A 23984-nucleotide genomic window follows, 5' to 3' on the forward strand; every position below is an offset into this window, starting at 1 on the left:
AACTCTCTCCCTCCGAGTTGTGACGACTCGGAGGGGGAATAGTATTTAACGCCGCCTCGGAGTTTAGTGGCAGGAGGGAGAGCATCTGACAGGCAGTGAATTCACCGCCTGTCAGATACTCTGTTTTCCTTAGGGTGAGGAATAGTGATCACAGAGTTAAAAAAAAAAAATTATACTCCAATTGCGTACATTTATCCGGGAGCTTTTAAAAGGATGAAAATCCGAGAAGAGAATGATATGGAGGCTGATCACCGATGTCATCAGGAGCGCACTGCCTGGGCGGTACTACTGCTGCATGCGTAGAAGATGCCAACTCATCGGGGGTCGGCAATCCTTCAGAGGCGGCCAGCGGGACCCAGGGAGGACTGGAGCAGCGGGGAGGGACACAGGGGCTAGGAGAAGCCCCAGGTGAGTAAAGCTACATTTATTTTTCACCTTGCAACTCTTTTAAACAGTGCAAGTTGCCTGGCTGTACTCCTGATCCTGCATGTCTAATACTTTTAGCCATAGACCCTGAACAAGCATGCAGATCAGTTGTTTCTGACTGGATTTGCTGCATGCTTGTTTCAGGTGGTTGATTCAGACTCTACTGATACCAGAAGATTAGCAGGACTGCCAGGTAACTGTTATCGTTTAAAAAGAAATACATGTGGCAGCCTCCATCTTACCTCGGGTTCACTTTAATGTATGTGAATGCTCTTTTACCCCAGTAAATGGTCAGACGAAAACATTTAACACTTGATTAAAGAGAAACCGTAACCAAGACTTGAACTTCATTCCAATCAGTAGCTGATACCCCCTTTCCCATAAGAAATCTTTACCTTTTCACAAACGGATCATCAGGGGGCGCTGTATGGCTGATATTGTGGTGAAACCCCTCCCACAGTGTGATGTCATGACCATGGTTCTGACATCACACTGTGGGAGCCTTGTTGCACTGCCAAAAAAGAAAGTATCATCTCCTTCCACTGACATCACCTGCCAGGAGTAAAAATGTCACCATGTGATAAATGTCAAAATGTAAATCAGGGAGAGGAAAGATTTTACAATGGGCAAACACTGACTAAATAATTTATACATTATTATTGTATTGTTTATTACATTATTTTCACTGGAGTTCCTCTTTAACCCTCCTGGCGGTCAATTAAAACCGCCAGGGGGCAGCGCAGCACTATTTTAAAAAAAAAAAATTTGAAATCATGTAGCTAGCCTAGCGCTAGCTACATGACAGCCGCTGTGCAACGGCATCCCCCCACCCTCTTCGATTGCGATCAAGCCCGTCCAGAAATCCCCTTCTGAACGAGGATTTCCATTAGGGCTTCCCCCGTCGCCATGGCGACAGGCGGGGTGACGTCACCGACGTCGTGACGTCAAAGGGAGTCCCGATCCAACCCTCAGCGCTGCCTGGCACTGATTGGCCAGGCAGCGCATGGGGTGGGGATGGGGGCGGCGCAGCGGTTAGCGGCGAATCGGAGTGGCGGCGATCGGGCACTACACGCAGCTAGCAAAGTGCTAGCTGCGTGTACCAAAAAAATAAATTATGCAAATCGGCCAAGCAGGGCCTGAGAAATCCTCCTGCGCGGCATAGCCCGAGCTCAGCTCGGGCTTACTGCCAGGAAGGTTAACGTCCATGTGAACTAGGCCTAATCTATGAGTTGATATACTAAGCTGAATGCAAAGAAAAGGCAGGGTACACATCCTGCATTAAAAACAGATGCACCATATTAACATTATTGGAGGATGTTGGCTTCCAAAACAGTTTGCATACAAAGTATTCCATACTGGACCCTTTCAGCTTTCACCACGATGAAGCCATCATTCTGGAAGGGACCTTAACCTCTAAATAACAAACAAGCGTAGGATGATCCTGGGAGCAGCTGGCCACAGAATGGGTTACACATTTGTTTTATAGACAACAGGAGAAATGTTGGTAGTCATTCAGATGGTGTAGATAGATATGTATAGGGAGCACAGAGCAAATACAAGTACAAGGACATGCTGGTTTAGTGATGAGGTTTGACATAATGCTGGGTGTTAGTAATGAGTGTGTATATGCGCATGCATAAAAGTGTGTGCAAAACCTTATGCACACGGGGTTAACTATAAGCTATTGATTATCCCATGCTGCCATACAAGGCGGTCACTTGTGGTATACAGAATTTTTTGATCTGGGCCTGAAGATTTTTTTGAACCCGAAATGAGTAAAATGATTTCAAATAAACACATGATGTACCTGCAAATGAATATTACATACTTACCTCATCCTTAGTTCCTCTCAGAAGATTACCATTTTCTTCTCACAGTGATCCCTTCCAGCTCTGACAAGATTTTGTCAAAACTGAAATATATCAGTTACTGTCAGTTATAACTGAAAGGACAACTGATGTGCAAGGCAATGTCCATGTTTACCTATGGCTCAAGTGGGCAATATTACAGTTTAACAGTCTGCCGACCAGGAAGCTGTTATGGGGTAATAGCCATTTTCGAAATGGAGGACAGAGAGTTCCCTTGATCACAATGGACAAACAGGACGCAGGAGAGGAGAAAGAGATTGATGAGTAGAGTACACGGGGGGTTAGTATGACCTGTGTATGGTTATTTTGACTTTTTATTTTCGGGTTCAGGTTTGCTTTAACCCCCTTGGCGGTATGAAAAATACCGCCAGGGGGCAGCGCAGCAGTTTTTTTTTAATTATTTTTTTTTAAAATCATGTAGCGAGCCGAGGGCTCGCTACATGATAGCCGCTGCTCAGCGGCATCCCCCCAGCCCCGCCGATCGCCTCCGGCGATAGGCGATCAGGAAATCCCGTTCAAAGAACGGGATTTCCTGGAGGGCTTCCCCCGTCGCCATGGCGACGGGGCGGAATGACGTCAGCGACGTCATTGGGAGACCCGATCCACCCCTCGGCGCTGCCTGGCACTGATTGGCCAGGCAGCACTCGGGGTCTGGGGGGGCGCACGCCGCACCGGATAGCGGCGATCGGGCGCGCGGCGGCGGCGATCGGGGTGCTGGCGCAGCTAGCAAAGTGCTAGCTGCGTCCAGCAAAAAAAAAATTAAGTAAATCGGCCCAGCAGGGCCTGAGCGGCACCCTCCGGCGGCTTACCCCACGTGTCACACACGGGGTTACCGCTAAGGAGGTTAAAGAGACACTGAAGCGAAAAAAAATGATGATATTATGATTTGTATGTGTAGTACAGCTAAGAAATAAAACATTAAGATCAGATACATCAGTGTAATTCTTTCCAGTACAGGAAGAGTTGAGAAACTCCAGTTGTTATCTCTATGCAAACAAGCCATTAAGCTCTCCGACTGATGCTACGTACACACATGCGACAACGATCGTTCGTTGAGAACGACGAACGAACTTTTAATTGATGAAAGAACGACCTAAGTAAAGTTAGTTTTAAAAGGTGTGTAACGATCTGATCGTTAGAACGAACGTTACATCAAAAAAAGCAACTATTGCGCCTGCGCATAAAAATGAGAAGTTTCACGAAGAAATAGTGAAATGCGCATGTCAAGCCTAGTACGAACGATCGTTTCCAACGATGTACTACTTTTGTAAACGATCGTCGTTGGTTAAAATCCGCCGAGACAGAACTTTCTTTTGTAGCGATTTGGCTCGTTCGTCGTTTGCCTTAATAGTCGGTGGTTCGTTTTTTGTAACGATCGTCGTTGGTAAAGATCGGGGAACGATCGTTACAAACGACTATAGTCGCATGTGTGTACGCACCTTTAGTTAGTCGTGGAGAGGGCTGTTATCTGACTTTTATTATCTCAACTGTTCCTGGACTATTTACTTTTCCTCTGCTAGAGGAGAGGTCATTACTTCACAGACTGCTCTGAAAGACTCATTTTGAATGCTGAGTGTTGTGTAATCTGCACATATTATAGAATGATGCAATGTTAGAAAAAACACTATATACCTGAAAATAAAAATATGAGAATATTTTCTTTGCTGCTAATCTTCTAGTAATTATTCATAGTACACAACCAATTCACTATATCCTATTTATTTTTTTCGCTTCAGTGTCTCTTTAAGGGCTTTCTTCCACTAGGGGTAGGTGTTCTGGGTCCAGTGCAGTTTACCGTATGATACACGTGCACTAACGCAAAATTCGCACATGCTGTGCAAAGTTTTGCTGCAAGTACAAATTTACTTTATTTTTATTTTTTTGCCTGGAATTGAACACTTGCAATTTACCACATTAGGTGGAAACAGCCCAACGATTTTCAGTGGCCTGTTACAGCTAATGTGATTTTATACTCGTTCAGTGTACACAAATCCGACATGGTGGAAACGGGGCCCTAAAAATTAGACCATACTTTTGTGGCTCTTTTGAGTGCATTTGTGTTTTATCAGCATTTTAGGTGCTTTTGACCAGTATTCATAGTTACATTCTTATTAAACTCAGAAAAGCACGTGAAATGCAGGTTAATAGGACATGATAAATGTAGAATAAAAGCAGAGTTTGTCAAAAGCCACTAGACACTTAAGTTTGAGACTAGGCACTATTGTGGCAGTAAAGATTGGGGCACAGAGCCCTCTTAAAAAGTTCTTGTTCACGTCCACTTAAGGCTGGGTGCACACATAACATAACGTGAAAGGCTGCGTTTTGTCATGTTTTCATTTTGTGTTGTGTGCGTTCTTGCTGCGTTTGCGTTTTTTTTACCGCAGATGCGTTTTTCAAGCGTTTTGCGTGCATTTCAATGCGTTTGCGGTTCACATACACAAAATACATATGCATTTTGTATGCGTTTTAATATTTACATTTATGCAAATCACTAGGAAGACAACAGGAAGCGGAAATACATCAGAAATCTTTATTTATTTAAAAAAAAAACGCATAAAAAAAAGCATCAAAAATGCATACAAAATGCAATACATTGCGTTTCCATTGACTTTCATTATGTGCGTTTTTGATGCGTTCATGCATAATATGCAACAAAACCAGCGATTTTAAAAACGCCAAAGTACAAACGCATACCCATGCGTTTTTATTATGCGGTCCATTGCGTAACATTGGTGCATAAAACGCAGCGTTTTTACGCAACGCTAGCGTTTCTGCTATGTGTGCATCTAGCCTTAAAGAGAAACTCTGACCAAGAATTGAACTTTATCCCAATCAGTAGCTGATACCCCCTTTTACATGAGAAATCTATTCCTTTTCACAAACAGACCATCAGGGGGCGCTGTATGGCTGATATTGTGGTGAAACCCCTCCCACAAGAAACTCTGAGGACTGTGGTACTCCTGGCAGTTTCCTGTCTGGGAACCTTGCTGCATTGTGGGAAATAGCTGTTTACAGCTGTTTCCAACTGCCAAAAAACCATGCAGCAGCTACATCACCTGCCAACAGTAAAATGTCACCATGTAATAAATGTCAGAATGTAACTCAGAGATTTAAAAGATTTTACAATGGGCAATCACTGACTAAATCATTTATACATAATTATTGTAAAAATGAAGCACTTTTTTATTACATTATTTTCACTGGAGTTCCTCTTTAAAGGGGAACTGAAGTAAGAGGTATACGGAGGCTGCCATATTTATTTCCTTTTAATCAATACCAGTTGCCTGGCAGCCCTGCTGGTCTATTTCTCTGCAGTAGTGTCTGAATAACACCAGAAACAAGCATGCAGCTAGTCTTGTCAGATCTGACTTTAAAGTCTGAAACACCTGATCTGCTGCATGCTTGTTCAGGGGCTATGGCTAATAGTATTAGAGGCAGAGGATCAGCAGGGCTGCCAGGCAACTGGTATTGCTTAAAAGGAAATAAACATGGCAGCCTCCATATACCTCTCCAGTTCCCCTTTAAGATCACATTGAAATTCTGTCTGTCAGAAACGTGTATCCAAGGAAAACGCATGCGTCCATGTACACAGGTCTATGTAACGTATAACTACACAACTACAGTCCACGCAATAAAGACAAAAATTCAAGTTTATGTGATTTATTTTTTTTTGATAATCCATTAAAAATTTTATTTCCAACTGTTCAGAATAGTTTGCAGTTCGAAGTATTTTCTACAACCAAAATATAAAGTAATACAAGTGCTTGTTGTTTAATGTTTGCAAAAGAAAAAAAATACATATCTTTGCATGCTTTATTATCACTGACCTGAGCAAAGAGCAGCCCCCGACTCCTGCGTCTTAGCCCCTCCCCCACCCACCTCACCCCACCCTCAATGTCCTGGGCCTTTTAATATCCTCTACTATACTGTCATGCATATCGATATATGGTTTGCTATTGTACTCAAAGCGTTATGAGGCAAAGAAAAACTCCTGTGTGGCAAAATGCGTTATAGATGGGCGGGATGGACTGAAAATCCATATTACTAAATGGAAAACAACAAAGCCGGCAAAAAAAAAAAGAGATCTCGGTTTTTGGCCGGAGTAAAGACCAGAGTTGTGATTGTTCGCCAAATCCTTACGCCTTTCTGGGCCAATCTAATCCTATGTGTGAGCTACTGTCGTCCATCAGTGGTCGTGTCCGCCCTATGCGCCTATAGAAGGCTCCACCAGAGGGCGCAAGTCACATCGATGTAATACCACACTGCCCTCTTGTTGATTATAGCTGTGCTGGGGCAAAAGCATATCTCCCTTTCAGAACCTGGGATGGCAATAAATACCTGCTGAGTGATGCCCTAAACATGACTTGGAATAGCCTTATTGTGGACTAAACCAGACTTGAGATCTACACAGCTGATAAATGCTTTTGTGGCTGAGCAGGGGAGAGGCAAAACCGCAGATATTAAAGTGAACCTCCAGACTAAAAATCTACTCAGCAGAACTGAAAAGACTTGGTGTTTCTTTAACAGTTTCACAGCATCAGAACTTTGTTTTTGTTACCCAAGTCTCATTTTTAGCTGCACAGAAGAAAACGGCCCGGGCATTTTTCCCCTGATGCTGTGCAGAGCATGATGGGATTTCTGATGTTATTGTTCTCCTTCTGCTGTTTTGGTGCATTTTTTTTTTATTTTGAATTTGACATTTGAAGCCTAGCGCATGCAGCTGGGAGGGGTGATTAGGACACAGGACAGTTGGAACTGTGTCTCCTGCTCCTTGTCACCTTTTTTCAACCAAAAAGATGCCTCCCCCTATAACAAAGATGGCTGCCCCCATGACATCACAAACATTTGCCTGTTCTTTTAAAACAGATTATATTATTTTAATTAACATAACTAATGTAACTGAATGACAGTATGTTTGTTTAGGCTGAAGTTCCCCTTTAAAGGACCACTATCCCCCAAGAAAATAAAATGTAAAATACATGTTTACACATACCTACAGTATAAGATGTACATTTATCTTTAAAGTGAATGGGAACCGTTCCTATAAAAGAAAAGCCAGATACTTAACTAAGGCGAGGGAAGCTCTGGGTCCTAATGAGCTTCCCCTCTCCTCCCCCAGTGCCCGGTCCAGCGCTGGCTCCTCCGTAGCAGCAATCGGCCACTTTGGTCAAATGCTGCTTTCTCCACCGCCAAAGGGAGGCTTCAGAAGTCTTCAGGAACCTAAGTACTCCCAAAGACGGGCCGCTCCAGACTGCTTACGCACTCACGCCTTGTCTCGTGCACTCGCGTGTGCGCAGTAGGGAGCCGTCTGTCTTCTGGAGGACTCGGCTCTCGAAGTCCCCCGTGGCGGGGCATTTGAACAGAGGAGCTGCAGCCTGAACGAGAGCACCGGGAGCGGAAAGGGAAGGCTCTATAGGACCCAGAGCCTTTCCTCTTCTAAGGTAAGTATCTGGCTTTTTTTATTTTTATAACGGATCTCATTAGCTGTAAAGGATACCCGAGGTGACATGTGACATGATGAGATAGACATGGGTATGTACAGTGCCAAGCACACAAATAACTAGGCTGTGTTCCTTTTTGTCTTTCTCTGCCTGAAAGAGTTAAATATCTGGTATGTAAGTGGCTGATTCAGTGCTGATAAGAAATTCCAACTATAAAACACTTTCCTAGCAGAAAATGGCTTCTGAGAGCAAGAAAGAGTTAAAAAGGGGCATTTCTTATCAGTGAGGGTCACTGTAGTCACTTCCTGTCTGAGTCAGGACTGAGTCAGCCACTTACATACCTGATATTTAACTCTTTCAGGCAGAGAAAGACAAAAAGGAACACAGCCTAGTTATTTGTGTGCTAGGCACTGTACATACCCATGTCTATCTCATCATGTCACATGTCACTTTGGGTATACTTTAAGTAAAATGCACTATAATTCACTTTTTTCCTATGTGGCTGTCACTTACAGTAAGTAATAAGAATCTGACAGATCTGACAAGTTTTGGACTATTCCATCTCCTCATAGGGAGTCTCAGGTTACCTTTATTCTCAATAGAACTTACTGAATGACAGTTGCTCAACCCAACTGCCAAAATTGTGAGCAGCGAGTAGGTCAGCTGACTGACATTTGTGTATAGTTCCTTTCCAGGGAGAGCTTTTGTGAAGAATAAAGGAAATACTGAGAATCCACCATGAGGAGATGGGCTAGTCCAAAACCTGCTAGACCTGTCAGATTTGTACTACTTACTGTAAGTGGCAGCCAGGGCCGGCCTTAGGTTTCACAGCACCCTGAGCGAAACCTGATTTTTGTGCCCCCCCCCCCCCCCCCCCTTCATCCTCTTCACGCATGCGCGCACACAGGCCCATATGCAATTCACCTTTTCTCCCGAGATATTTCCTAGGATAGTGGTTAGCAACCTTTTTGAAGTCGTGACACATCAACCCAAATGCTCAGATCTCAGTGACATGTCACATATGTATAATAGAAAAAATAGTATTTATAACCACGAATGGATGGAAAGAGTGCATTATCCTGAATATACTTAAAAATGAATGCTAGAACCTTTCAGGAATATTAATAAAAACAATCAGTGGGCCAGTTAGCCCCCCCCCCCCCCCCAATTTAGAATGATAACACAGCACCGACAATTTGCACCACACGTTATAGCCGCAGTGCGCCCCCTCCAAACAAAACGCCCCCGATCTCATGTGTAGGTGCCCTCAATATAGGTTGCCAAGCATAGGTGCCCCCAGTATAGGAAGTCAGTTAAAGGTCTCCATCGCCCCCATAGGTAGCCAGGCGTAGGTGCCTCCAGTATAGGTAGCCAGCTATAGGTGCCCACAGTATAGGAAATCAGGTGTAGGTGCTCTCAGTATAGGTAACCAGCTATTAGGCGCCCCCTTGGAAGCCGGCGCCCTGAGCGACCGCTCTGGTCGCACAGGTCAAAGGCCGGCAATGGTGGCTGCAACATAGGAAAAAAGTAATTTTATAGTGCCTTTTGCTTTGGGGGAATTGTAAATTTTAAATGTATCTTAAAACGTATTGTAAATTTTACAATTTTTCACCATAGTGGTCCTTTAAGTCGTATCGTCCTTTGCACAATTTTTTAATTAGTTATTACAGTGTTTCCCGAGTTTATAAACTGTGTGTCCCTTCAAAGAAAACATGTCATAAACTAATTATTAGATATGGACAATGAGATGTGAATCTTATGTTAACTTTATGCAAATTTATGTGGGAACTGGGACAATCAACTGCAGTAGCTGATGATTGATTTTTGCCTGGTCCAATTCAAATCTGCATACATTTGCATGAAATGGACCAAAATTTGCATTAGCTCAGAATTATTTGCATTTCATGGACCATCTCTATTCATAAACTACTTAGTAAAGATAGTCTATGAAATGCTAATAATTTTGAGTTGATACAAATATTATGTTAACTTGCAAATTTATACAGTTTGGAATCGGACCGGTCAATCAAGTGCATTAGCCAATAGTTGATGATCTTGATTGGTTCCGATGGCAATGAATGAAATGAAAATGTAATTTGTCACAACTCAAAATGATTAGCATATAATTGACCATCTATAGAAATTAGGCACTGTAGGCAAAGGGATATCCCAAACTGCTCTACTTTGGCACTGGAAGCAGCCGGCCTGGTGGTCCTCAACCCATGTGTCCAACCAGCTGTGCTGACCTATGCCTGCTGATTTTTGGGACTTCCTATAAAATCCCGAACCTTCTCTGACGTGGTTTACTTTAAAACATTAAAAAAAACCCTATGATTGCACATGCTGTAAAATATTTTTTGACATCCCAATGGCATCATTATTCTAGATCCACTGTACGACCCAATCAGCAGGGCACCAGGGTGTGGCTGATGACCAACTGCTACATTAACCACTTGTTGGGCGTAGGACTGCATTTCCCATGAGCCCTAGTGACGCTAATGCCTGACTCTTTGGAGGCGTGTCCGGGGATTATTGGAGGTGCGGCTGAGCAGTGGGTGGAGATTAAGTGAGTGAATAACTGAGTGGTGCGGTGGAGATTAAGCATGACAATCCTAATGGCCAATGTCAGTTCGTAGCTTTTCATTATTATTATTTCTTTTAGTTTGTAGATTGTCCTTGTGGTTTTTGGGTGATAATAAAAGCATAGATGGAATAAGATGTAACAGGGCCCTATGCAAGGTAGTAGATTTGGAGCACCCTTGTGGTCCTTATGGTAAACTGAAGTGGGGAGAGATCAGAGAAGGTGGTTGGCGGGCCTCTTGGAACCTACTAGGCCCAGGCACCTGCTTAGGTTGCCTGCTGGATGATCATGCTCTGGTTAAAAGGAACACAATCACCGTAACCCTCTCCCATAGTCATTCCAACATAAGAAGTGCAGCTTTATTGATTTTTTTTTTCTAGCAACTTTCAGTGGAAAATACAAAAGATAACAAACTAGCAAACGCACCTCAATATTATTCTCCTACAAATCTCCCCAAACTCAGACATGAGCATTCATTCCAGATGTTGATTGTTTACATGGTGTACTACCTTACAACAGTAGATTACACTTTTTAGCTGCCCCATTGTTATCCCCAATCCCCTCCCCACCCGCATATTTTGTAGTTTTTTACAAACGTTGATCTGATCTAGATTTTTTCATAGATCCAATGTTTATATGGAATCTAATCTATTAACATTTAATATATTAAAATCATTGTACAGTATAGGACTGGCTTAAAGCGGATCCGAGATGCAAAACTAACTATAACAAGTAACTTGTCTATATATCTTATCTAAAGTTTAGATAGTTCCCACAGCATATCTAGCTGCAAACAGCTTCAAAAGGTTATGATTATTTATTGCTGTGGTACAATGAGGGCAGCCATGTTCTGTTTGTCACATTGTCACAGGCTGAGGGCTGGAGATGCTATCAGCTTGCCTGTGTGTAAATTCAGTCCCCTCTCGTCCTCCCCCTCCCCTCTGCCTCTGAAATCTCTGGCTGGTAACCTCCTCCTCCTGCCCAGACTGAGCTCCCATAAGCCCCTGCTACGTGGGACTGAGTGCCAAGGCTCTCTGAAAAGCTGTGGGCGAGGCTTGTTTAGTTTATAGGAAATTAGCGTATTAAAACAAAACAAAAAAGTATTTGGCTTGAGGAATGCCCTATAAACTATTTGAAAGCAACACAATTATGCAATGAGTAAAAGTTTATCTCAGATCCACTTTAACCCGTTGTTAGGTGTAGATCTGACGCATTAGATGAAATCTGACGCATTTAAAAAGCAGAAAGAGATGCTCTTTTTCTCTCCTTATCACAACTTGAACTCCTTGTCATTAGAGAAGACTGATTCAATAAAACTCTGTTAAATATCAAATCTCAGTGATCTTTGCCAAGTTCCAAATTTTCAGCGAATTTCAGTCAAAAACCAGCACTGAATCTCTGCTAAACAAATCTAAATGAAACTTTGCTACGTTTTCAGGGAATCTCGGCTGAATAGCAATACTGAATCTCTGTCGAACAACAAGTTTTAGTGAATCTTTGCTGCGTTCCAAGTTTTAGTGAATCTCAGTTAAATACCAGATATATTGGTGAATCTCAGTGGAATACTAAACCTCAGTGAGTCTCTGTTTAGTACCGAACCCCTGTGAGTCCCTCTAGAGTACCAAATCTAAAATAATTAAAGGACAACTGAAGTGAGAAAACTATGGAGGCTGCCATGTTTATTTCCTTTTAAACAATACCAGTTGCCTGGCAGCCCTGCTGGTCTGTTTGGCTGCAAAAGTGTCTGAATCACACCAGATACAAGCATGCAGCTAATCTTGTCAGATCTGACAATCATGTCAGAAACCCCTGACCTGCTGCATGCTTGTTCAGTGTCTATGGCTGAAAGTATTTTAGAGGCAGAGGGTTAGCAGGGCTGCCAGGCAACTAGTCTTGTTTAAAAGGAAATAAACAGGGCAGCCTCCATATCCCTCTCTCTTCAGTTGTCCTTTAAGTGAATCTCCGTAGAGTAAGATCTGTCAGTGAACTCTGCAAAGCCCGGATTCTGAGTGAATCTCTGTAAACGCTGTAAATCGTTGTGAGTTCATGAGACCTTGGTACCCTTTATATTATTGCTTCTCCCCACATCCCAGCTTTTTCAAAACAACTGAATGTTATTTTAAACGTCTTGCGGCAGATGAAGTTATTTTAAATACATATTGATTAAACAGATGTGAAATAGCAACCCCCTGTATGTATCATGTACTATAGAAAGTATAGTAATATGCCTGATTCACTAAATATACTATACTCTGATAAGTGGTGGCACTTTTCTAAGTGCTTGTGACTTGTAAAGCTCTTGCTAATGTAATGCTATGGGGGATTTAAAAAAAAATCTTATCCCTCAAGTGAGAGCACACAAATAGCGATAACAAATTAGCAAGAACTTTCCAAATCACAAGCGCTTAGAAAATTGCTGCTAATGAGTTCCAGGCCTAACGCAAATTGTATAACCTGTTAATTTTTATGGGAAATGCAGGCCCGGCCCTAGACCATTTGCCGCCTGAGGCAAGCTTTAAAGAAATCGCCGGCGCCCCCCCCCCCCCTCCCCAAGGTGTGGGGGGGGGGCCGCCCGAGCTGGAGGGGATAGCGGGCAGGAAGGGGGTATTGGGCCTAGCGGCGGGGAGGGGGGTCGGACCCCTCCCTCCCTCGCCTGGGCCCTCCGTCCTCCGCTCCCCTCCAGCTTGTTACGTCGCTGGCTGCAGCTATAAGAGGCAACGGGCGGGGACCACTCACCTCTTCCTCGTTCCAGCCTGTGCTCCACTGACGCCACTTTCTGCTACGCCGCTGGGGATTATTGATCACAGGCACTTAGACACTTAGAACTGTGTTCCCATTCACTGATCTGTCTGCTTACAGGAGGCTAGAACGCGAGCGGGAGCGCGCACAGGCACGCGAGGCGGAAGATTGCGGCAGAAGACGAATATCTACGTCCCTGGGCAGGAACTTAAGTCCTGCAGGGCATAGATTTACTGTCTTCAGACAGTTATGCTATTTCCATAACATGCACTACGCAATTTGTGCTAACATTTACGTGCGCTGTCAGTGCAACGTAAATGTTAGTGAATCAGGCCCAGTGATCCTCAGTGCCTCTCTCTATGCATCACTTCCAGCATAGACTATAAACCTATTCAACAGATTGTCCATTTCTCATTTTGATAAAAAAAAAATTATTATTTCCTATATCTCTCTTTCATTGAGATCCCTTGACAATCAGTCTGTTCCACAGGGAATGCTCTGTATAAATCACAGTACAAAGGACAGAGCGGGTGGGGAGAGGGGAGGGGACTATGGTCAGTGATGTCATTAAATTTAAAAAAATTGCAAAAATAAAAAATATTTCCGAACAATGTATCAAACATTGCTATAAAATTATCATTATAAGCTTATGTAAAAATTCAATAACTAGTTAGCACAAGACTGTTTTAACAAGCAAAATATGCTAACACTCCCTAGTGCATAAATAATAATAATAATAATAATAATAATAAAAACAAAGGATTCTTTTTTTTTCCTTGTGTGCCAAATAAGTGAATTTAAACAATAGCTAATTTTGTACATGACATATTTGCAATATTGTGAAGCCTCCAATTTTTTTTATCAGAGACAGCAGCACAGTGCACAATGGTCGTTTTATACTTATTTTACAAAAAAAAAAATCATAATTCATAATAATAATAATTAAAAAAAACAAAAACAACAAAGTCAAAACGATGATTGACCCTTGTTTAGAGAAGCTTCTGAATTTTCTGTGTTGATATGATGAATAGAAGTCAGTTTGTTGTTGCCAGTAAAGGTAGCCAGTTATGTTCTAATTTTTCTATTATTTTATTAGTTGCCAACTTGCTACTCTGTCACTTGATTTACCTAATGTAGCAGGGCCATCTTGCAATTGATTTTACGTTCGAGTTTTGAAAAATAGGATCCAGACCAAACAAGTCTGTAATTTGATTGTTACTCATGTAGTTACTTTTTGATTGGTTAGTAATCAACCATTTGTTTAATCTGGCTGCAATCAATCTAGAAATGGCTGGAAACCTTAAAGAGAATCTGTACTCTAATATTCTTACAACAAAAAGCATACCATTCTATTCATTATTTTCTCCTGTGCCCCTCTGTGCTGTTTCTGCCACTCTCTGCTGCAATCCTGGCTTGTAATTAACAGTTTTAGGCAGTGTTTACAAACAAACTAACCAGCTTGTGATAGGCTCAGCTAAGCATAGTGTGTGAGTCATTCACAGTGTGCAGGGGGCCTGCAGAGGGTGTGTATCGCTTCTACCAATCACAAGCAGCCCTGCACATTCCACACAATCAAGCTTTAGCCCGACAAACAGGACAGAGGAAAGATACATTGATTTATTACAGAGACAGTGCAGTTAGGAAAGACTGCAGTAAGCCAGAGCACATTAAACCAGGCATAGGAACTTATAGGATAGAAGAACTAAGGCTGAAAAATTTGTTACAGAGTCTCTTTAACTGGGGAGCTTTCTATCAGGCCCTGTTTTAGGCGATGAATACAGAGACAAAATATAGTGTACCGTCTGAACCACAGTAGCAGCCATTTTAAACACATCCCCTTGTTCTGCATTTGGTCGGAAGCATTCTTGCAAAATGGCGGACGTGTTCAAAAATGGCTGCCTTCTTGAAGGGCAAAGACGGTATTACAGAAGATGATAGAAGACAGTGAAGTCTTAGATTATGATGTATTTGTCTAAATATAAAAAAAGTTAAAGTTATGCAGTATATGATCAGAAAAACCAAGGCCATACTTGCTAACAGTTCCTGGTTTCTTGAGACATCCCCTATGGTCCTTTAGATAAGTGGGCGGGGCTGCTCCTTATAGAAGAAAGTGGCACTCCAGCCAAATGTCTTTTTTTTCTTTATTCTTTTAAAAAGTTTTGGATAACAGGGGAAGGGTTACGACCTATGTTATTTATTTATTTTTTTTTGTAAATCGCCAACATTTTACCCTGTTTTTTGTGTTTGGGGGGGGGGGGGGGGTTGTATGAGAAGGGAAACAATAAGCAGACTTCTGGGTTTTTCTAAAATAGGGTTTAAAGGGGAATGTCCCAAATGTGTTTATAGACTACAGAAAGTTAAAAAAAAAAAGAACTAATGGAATTTCTAACTTCTCCCTCACTGTTCACTTTATTTATTAAGAAATTATTATTTAAGAAAGGCAACCCACTTTAAAGGAAATGTGTAGACATTTTTTTAAATTAGTTTTTACTGTTAAAATTATTTAAAATAATTGTAGTTTCAGTTAAGGAATTGTGCAATGTAGCAAATAATTGTTATATTTGTACATAGCTTCATCTGTTAGTAGAAATGATATAGTTGGCATTTTAACCCTTTAGCAGCCAAGTTATTTAGAGGCTTGCAAGTGCTCCAGACCAATTAATTTTAGCACTTTTTTATTTGTAACATTTCCTTACTACTAATTAGTACTGCTGTAATGTGTATTTGTGGCCACTTGTCACTAGGGGGCAGTGTGAGACAATAACAGAGGACTTCTGCTTGCAGTTTCTATATGTTCTGCTAGTAGAGAGAGATCAAAGCATTTCAAGAATTTACAGCACAAAGAGTTCTACCTGCTGAGGTCAAAAGCAGTACACTTCTCTCACACGAGATAATTCCTTTGATGCTGTTAATGGGTTAAAGCAAGTCGCTTTTCTACTTACACAAACTTCCTTACCACTATTTCATTATATGAAATATTTATTTAAACAAGGTTGGTTATTAAAACAAACATATGAGAAATGATTACATGTTCCCTTTGTGATGTAAACCAATCAAAATGTGAAAAAATGTGACCAAAGAGGGGAGGAGTCAAGGGATGATACCCAGTAATGTTGCCAAGTATGAAAGGATTGTCTGTATCAGCAGCAGGTAGATAATATTGTAATTCCTCCTATACATTGTGCTATTGGAATTCCAAGCAAAGGCTTTATTAGTTATGCCCTTTATCAAAAGCAGATCGAATTTGAGACGCTTATTCTTTAATGCCATTCTTTAACATCTCTGCAAATAGAAATAGATGACTATCACCACCTTCGCGAAAATAAACTTACGAGATTAATTCATTGTATGTGTAGTACAGCTAAGAAACTAGTAGCAAGGAAAAGAGTCTCATATTGTTTTCCTGTACAGGAAGAGTTAAGAAACCTCAATTGTTATCTATGCAAAAGAGCTTCTCTTAGCTCTTGGACCCAACTTAGGTCGAAGACAGTCCTGTTATCAGAAGCACTTTAACAGCCAATAAATAGTGAGAGACAGTTTGAGATAATGTTTTACTGAAGGAAATTTCAAAGGGCCACTGGCTCTGCTCTGTTTTATAGTATAAAATACAGAGTGTGGGTTGTAAACTGCAAATGTGACAGAATGATGCCATGTTATAAAATAAGCAATTTAACTGAAAATAAAAATAATAGACTCTGTTCTTTGCTACTAATGTTCTATTTATTATCCGTACTACATATACTATTCATTATATCATAAGGGTTTTTTTTTTTTTTTGCTTCAGGTAAACTGCAAAATGTCATACATGAGGGTGTAGCGTAGCGCTGGATTATGCCTATTATTGGGGTTCTTGGCAGTGGATATGCCGTGCTTTGTTGAGAGATGTTAAAGGGCACCTGAAGTGAGAGGAATATGGAGGCTGCCATATTTATTAATTTCCCAGGGTGCAAGGAAGATAGGATTGAAAGTGGAAATTTGTGGAAACACGGAAGACTCGGGAAGAGTAGTCAGCAGGGGCGTTGCTAGGATCCAAAGAGATCTGGGGCACTTTTGAGCACTCCACCTGGAAAATGAATGTGGCTACACACCAGAACATGGGTGTGGTCATGGGTGGAGCCAAATTTACATGAGGTCTAAGTAGGCCTGCCCAGAAAAATGTTGGCTGAAGCCCGCTCTCCATTAATACAAAAAAAATGCAGCATATCACATAAATAGGCAGTGCCACTTAAACATAACTAGGCAGAGTTACCTGGCTTCTGTGCTGGCTGGTCTGGCTTTCTGCTGGGCAGGCTGGCCTGCCACCATGTCATCCCTGACCTTCTAGTGGACCCCCTCCCATGCTTACACGGGCCTCCCATTTAGGCAGCACAACTCCCAGCATGCCCCATAGAAGAACCACAGCTCCCTGCATGCCCCCATAAAGGCATCACAGCGCCCAGTATGGCACCACAGCACCCAGTATACCCCGATTGATGCACCAGAGCTCCCAGCATGCCCGCTATTAAGGCAACACAGCTGACTCTGCCTGGTGAACATCCGGGGCATGTGCCACTGATCTTTGGGGCTAGCAACGCCCCAGCCAGTCAGCTACGTCAGGCAACACAATCACTTAATGGAAACCTGAAGTCAGAAGAATATGGTAGCGGCCTTCTTTAAACAATTTGCTATTTGCCTGGCCAGTCCTCTGATGCTCTCATCCCACACCCAGTATGCTGTCAGGTGTTCTACCTCCACTCTCTATTCACATCGGGCCTCTTGCATCAGGTGTCCTTCAAAGAGGACCTAATTTGACAGTATAAACTGGTGGCAACCATTTTATGCAATCAGCTAATGGTTATTGTTTCTCAGTGTTTCCGTCCAGATGTTCTTTCCTTGTCAGCCAAGGGACAGGGCTTCCCATGCAGAGCCTGCTTACAAATTGTGTGTGAAACATTATTTTGCTTCAGTTGCTGACATCTATGGAATACAATGGGACTGCTCAACCATTTTAAAAACTCTGTTTCTGTTTTTTTTTAGGTTGTGAAAGACAGAGAAACTGCAGGCCCACAGGAAGGTGAGCACAGTCCATCTAAATATAAAATTAAACATTGTTAAAGGAATTATATTGACAGGTGGAAATTCTAAGGACACCTTTCAAAAATTTATTGTGTAGGATTGTTTATGACCATTATCTGAAAAATAAAATGGCTCCCTCCATGGTTTAAAGTGAAAATTAAATGGATGCCACCAATGCTTAATTCTCTTAAAAAATCCACTTGCTTGTGTGTTGTGTTGAAAGTAATGAAGCCAAAAATCAGCCTGACAGAGGCACTTGCATTTTTTTCAAAAAAAGGGAGTCAAGATGGAAGCCTCCAAATTTCCCTCACTTTAAGTTTAAGGAACAGTTATCTATTAAAGTCCATCTCCAAGGAGAAACAGAACATTTCCTGCAAGGAGAAAGGTATAATCTTGCCTCCCCAGGATGGCTTCCTACGGTTTTCGTCATCTTCTTCTTCCTTGGCATGGTGAGGTTTTTGGCAAGTGTCTACTCAGTCTTCAGGGCCATCTGCTCCACCATTTCCAAGCACTTTGCCCATAGGGATGTTGACTGGGTAGCAACCCTCTCAGTCAACACGGTCCCCATTTACCTTCCCATAATACTGATTACCAGTAGGGATGGGACTCGATGGACATTTTAGGAGAAGCATTTGGAAGACTGCTTGAAGATTTTGTTGCAGTGGAGACTAGACACTTCCTGATGAAATAAAAGGAGGATCGTGGACCAGAGGGAGCCTTCCTGGGTAGGTGAGTATATGTTTAGCCCTGCAGGTAAATATAAATTGTAAGCTATAACAAGTATGAGCTATAAGCTTCTCCACGCAGGAGACCATGCCAAGTCAAATATTATAAAGCAAAAAGATTGACTGGTACAGTACTCGCCACCTCGCTAGGATAAATAACTAAGATCCATGTGATGGAACTAGTCACCACTGAACCCAGGCCAATGTGTGAGTTAAGCTATCTTGGACCTCACTGCCACAGGAGTCTATATCTAAGGCATTATATTTGCACAGTTCAGTATCCTTTGGACCATGTCATTCTGCTAACATGATCCTATATTGAACGTCTTCCAAACCTACTTGAGGGTTTCCAGAAACCCTCATTGCTTCCTAAACAGCACCAGACATCAAGGTGGAAATGGCTAACAAACATACACACCTAGTTCATAATTATCTTGAAGGCATTCAAGGAGACGTAGTAGACCAAGATCTGAGAGACGGATCTCACAGGAGAGCTTAAGGGCCTGATTTACTCATGTTCTCTTCGCTAACATCATCAGATAACCTAAGTGACCCAGCAACTCTGGTCGAGATTTATTAAAAATGTGTCTGCTATTAGTCGATAAAAGTTTGCAACCCTTGGCTGACTCATATCAGACCATGATGAGACTCGCTGAAAGGTCAGTAAATTAAAAGTTGTATGACTGCGATCACGTACAGAATAGTCTGATTTTATTAGGACCCACAGGTCAATGTTTTTTTTTAGTTATCTGTAGGCAGGGCCTATTTTTACCTGTGTGGGAGCTATTTGAATGGCTGTTGTGGCCTGCACTACAGACTGTAGGTTGCAATCTTCTTACAGAGTTCAGTCTGTGCCCCGCCCTATCATAGTCTGAACAGCAAGATGATGAAATCCAAGCAGCAGAAGCCCATCCCATTTGGCCTGCAACTAACATTCTCAGCTTGCCTGATATTTGGTCACCTGGAAATAAAAAGTAAGATTATAACGTTATAAGTGTGCGTTCATGGCTACAATTTTACAACCACTCATTCACTAACCTTTCAGCAACCTTCACTATTACCTGATACGACGCAGGCAAAGGTTGCTAAATTTTGCCAACAATTAGCAAATAAGCTTACAAAAAACAAACACCAGCATTTCCCAAAATTAAGGTTATAAATTGCATGCGAGGAAATGACCAGAGCTGGGTAAGGAAGCACACAGCAAAAATATATCTCTAACTGAACACATATGAAGCCAGCAGATCCATATCTAACATACACAGTCTACAGGTAAATGAACTCTCAAATTTAATTCACTCAGGTATGAGTCCCGCTGTTAGCAAGTGCAGGACATAGTACTCTTCAGTGTTAACATAGGGGGCACTAGTCTAGTTTTGGTGACCCAACAGGGAACAGTTTTTCAATCATAGCACCCTCTCCAGCACAAAATGTTGTGATGGGCCGAATAGTGTGGGCGTAGTTTACTACAACCTATCTGAAACCTAGCAGTACGAGAGGGTGCTGACCAACCAATCACAGCAGAATTTCCCTATGAGGTTTTCTGCTGAGTTCCCTAAACTACACTAGTGCCACATAGGGACCCCAGAAACACGATTGACCTTGACATTGACTCTGGGACTTCTCAGCTAATCATGGACACATGAAACAGAGACAACTCTGTTAATGTTTGAGTTGTATCCACTCACTTCATGTACACACAGCAGTGGTCTTTTTCATTTTTATGATGTTTTATCCCAAGCCAGGTTTTTCAGAACCATTTATGAATAAATCGGGAATATTAATGGCCATCTCGCAGAACCGTAGCAAATCAGGCCCCAAATTGTCCAAATTTACTGTCGGTCAACACCTTGATCTAAATCTATAGTTCCATGACTATTGTTACTTTAAAGGACGACAGAATCTCTAGAATTATTTTTAACTCGAAAGCATACTGCCATGTTTAAGTAGATTTCCTCAAAGTTCACTTTTAGCCAAAAGTTTTGGACAGCGCAGAAAAGGCATAGTTCATAATTATTTTTTTTACAACCATCTGTGTTCTCGACTGGAAGAATTTCCCTTATTTCCTGTCCTGACAGGAAGTGAGGAAAGCCTATTCAATAGGAACAGGGACAGTGCTACATTTTTTTTTTATTATTGTTATTGTTGTTATTTTGGGAAGACTTAAAAGCTCTGTCAAGTTTTCATTTCATTTCATTCTTATCTCCTGCCCTTGGAACCTCCAAAGTTTTGGATGTTTTAGAGGAAGGAAATGATGTGACACTCTCCCGTATGAGAACAGAGACAGCAAGGACAACCTGACAGGATTTGAACCTTTACTTGGTTTATCCAACCCCAAAAAATTCCAAGTGTCACGTAACGCTACTACGCTGCCTGATGTCATCACCGCAACTATTCTCTGGTGTCCTTGCCAACCATGTGTGCAAAGAGGTATGGAGGTGTAATGTCTGATTGCGCTGCCCAGAAGCTCCCATCCACACTGAGTAGCACGTATGCTCAGTGTGAAGTTAATTATGCTGCTGATGGTAAAATACTAAATATCTCTGTTTCCACACATCCTACACTCCTCAAATTTTTAGAGTAGGGAGGAGACCCCCCCTGAACTACCTCTATGCCAAATTGCAGCCCCCGAGCCCCGTTGATTCAGGAGATAGATTACAGAAACCTATCTCGGGAACCAGCAGGGCTCAGGGGCTGCAATTTGGCATAGAGGTCGTTTGGGGGGTCCCCTCCCTACCCTGAAAATTTGGGGAGTGTAGGAGGTGTGGAAGCTGAGATATTGAGTATTTTACCAACATGGGAAATGTGGCTGCACAGTCTCCTACTGCGCATGCGGGGCAGCGCAAATCAACAGACAGCGCAATCAGACACAACAACGGAACACACTCACTCAGATTTCAACAACTGCTCAGCTATACTTCCTGTGCAGGCAAAGGCGGAACTACAAATCATGCGCTCCCCTGAGTTCACACCCATTTTTTTGCCTACCCTTTCCCTATGCCCTTATGGCCCTCACAGCCTGGGGACCCACCTTGCAAGAGTCATAATCTTCACACCCCTTTCAAGTGTGGCCAAAAAAACACCTGATCTGAAGGACGGACCCCTTTTTCAGAAGGAGTGAAGTAGTAGTTGAGGCCCCCTTACATCTCTGGGTCCCCCCTGTGGTCGCAGGTGTTGCCCCCCCTGTAGTTACACCCCTGTGTGCAGGCTGTTCCCCTTGCAGAAGAAATTTTTCCGCTGGGAAGTTATGAATGCTGAATGCAGTTTTTCTTTCATTTTAAATGCCATGCTTGCTACATACTAAGTTAGATAACAAAAGTACTAAATGTACATAAAATCTGGGGGCAAAAATATACGTCTAAAGTGTCAAAAGGTAAATTCATATATCATATTGACTACTCTGAAAAGTTCATCAATGAAGAAAAACGTAGATAATAAATAACATGGGAAAATTAAACCACCGACCAAAGCACAAAAACATACAGAAACCAAAAAGTTGTGCATGAATGTATAAAACCTCCTTTCTTATGTAACGGTCAGTGACCCATAACTTTTTGTCCTGCGTTATCTCCTAAGAGATAATTTTCATATTCTCTTTAAAATAACTTTTAAGTATTTTACAATTTAAAAAGTACCTAAAAGTTGGTGAAAAAGCGCTATCGAAATTATTTTGAGAATCTTCTTGCTTGCTGGTGGTTTAAAAGGCATTTTTTGACAAATATCACCTAGGAGAATAAGTGATTTGCATTCAGGCCATTGAGGGAGTGAGTTCCCCCTCTTGCTATAGAATCTACTACCTACCATATTACTAAGCTTTGTAAGTCATGAGCATTAAAGTGGACCCAAATTAAAAATACACGATTTCAGAAATAAAATCTATTTTCTAAATTATAATAATAAATAGAAGCCTTTTTTCATCTGCATGATGAATAATATAAAATAGTTCACATTTATTGGAGGAACCCCTCCCTTCCTTTCATATTGCCGGGACAGAATCCGGCAGACTGGTGGAGGAGATAAAAAACAAACACAGGCTGCTACTGATGATGTCACAGGGGAGGTGATCTCAGCTTGTGTGAGATTTCACATAGACTAGGCTCCTGTGAGGGACGGTAGCTGATGACAAACACGCCCATGATCTAAAACCTCCTACTAAGCTCAGAAGTAATGGCTGCCACCTGTATAACCCTAGTTATGAAAAGAGAAGGGTGAAAAGCATGCACTGAAATGCTCATAGGCTTGAAGGAGTATTTATTTATCTTTGTATGTGTTAGAGTGGTGTAACTAAATATTCTGAATTAAAAAAATTGTTTGGTTTGGGTCCGCTTTAAATACTATATATACAAAAGCAAAATTGTGAGCAGTTATTGAAGTCTGGGTATTCTGCCTTCCATACATGTTAATGTGAATTGCTTTCTGAAGGCATTCAAAAGACACCCCTCCCCTTGCATATGTCTTTTACAATATGGAGAGGTTGTTTTATTTTTGGTGCATGATAGAACCTCCCTTATACACATAAATTGCCAATTGCCTTGCCAGAACTGGTCTTCGATATGGGCTATAGCTGTAACTTATACAGCTTTATAGTAGCAAATTACTATTAAACCAAACAGGAACTTATCTAACTGTTCTAATCACAATCACCTGTAGACTGGGAATCCCAAAATCCCACTCTTCATTAAAACTATGATCTCGGCAACAGGTATTGATGAAGATCTTGGTAATGGCTCAAACGGCGAGCTAGCATAGCAGGCATTAGGTTAGGAGTCTATGCTTTTTTCAGCTGTTCCTGGTAACTTGAGGGGATCTTTGGAAGATGGCAATATGCTCCGAATCGTGACAGTTTAAGGATCCGAAGACATAACCACAAAAGTTGCTTAGGTGACACCGTTTAATGACTAACTGTACAAGATTTCTTTGGGAGCTTTCGAGACTTTAAGTTTCTTCTTCAGGCATGTTTCAGAAGTGGATCAGAACTAGGTATGGATCTAACCCAGTTCTGTATCATGCTTAAAGAAGAAATGTTTTGAAAGCTTGCAAAGAAATCTTGTACCGTTGTGTTGTTATGTCTTTGGATTCTCTCCATGACTAATACCAGACCACACGCAACAATTTAAGGGGTTTTCAAGAAAAGTAATTGGATTGGGCA

At 41.8% G+C, this 23984-nt stretch overlaps 1 long non-coding RNA gene across 1 annotated transcript in view; it reads left to right on the forward strand.

Annotated features, from left to right (window-relative positions):
- The window catches only part of LOC137527903 (uncharacterized), a 51437-nt gene that overhangs the window by 1954 nt on the left and 25499 nt on the right, over positions 1–23984 (forward strand). The window contains exon 2 of the long non-coding RNA XR_011023231.1: positions 18072–18108. This is a non-coding gene — a long non-coding RNA (uncharacterized lncRNA). The remainder of the gene's footprint in view (positions 1–18071; positions 18109–23984) is intronic.

Source organism: Hyperolius riggenbachi, chromosome 8 (genome assembly GCF_040937935.1).
Source record: "Hyperolius riggenbachi isolate aHypRig1 chromosome 8, aHypRig1.pri, whole genome shotgun sequence".
Taxonomy (NCBI): domain Eukaryota; kingdom Metazoa; phylum Chordata; class Amphibia; order Anura; family Hyperoliidae; genus Hyperolius; species Hyperolius riggenbachi.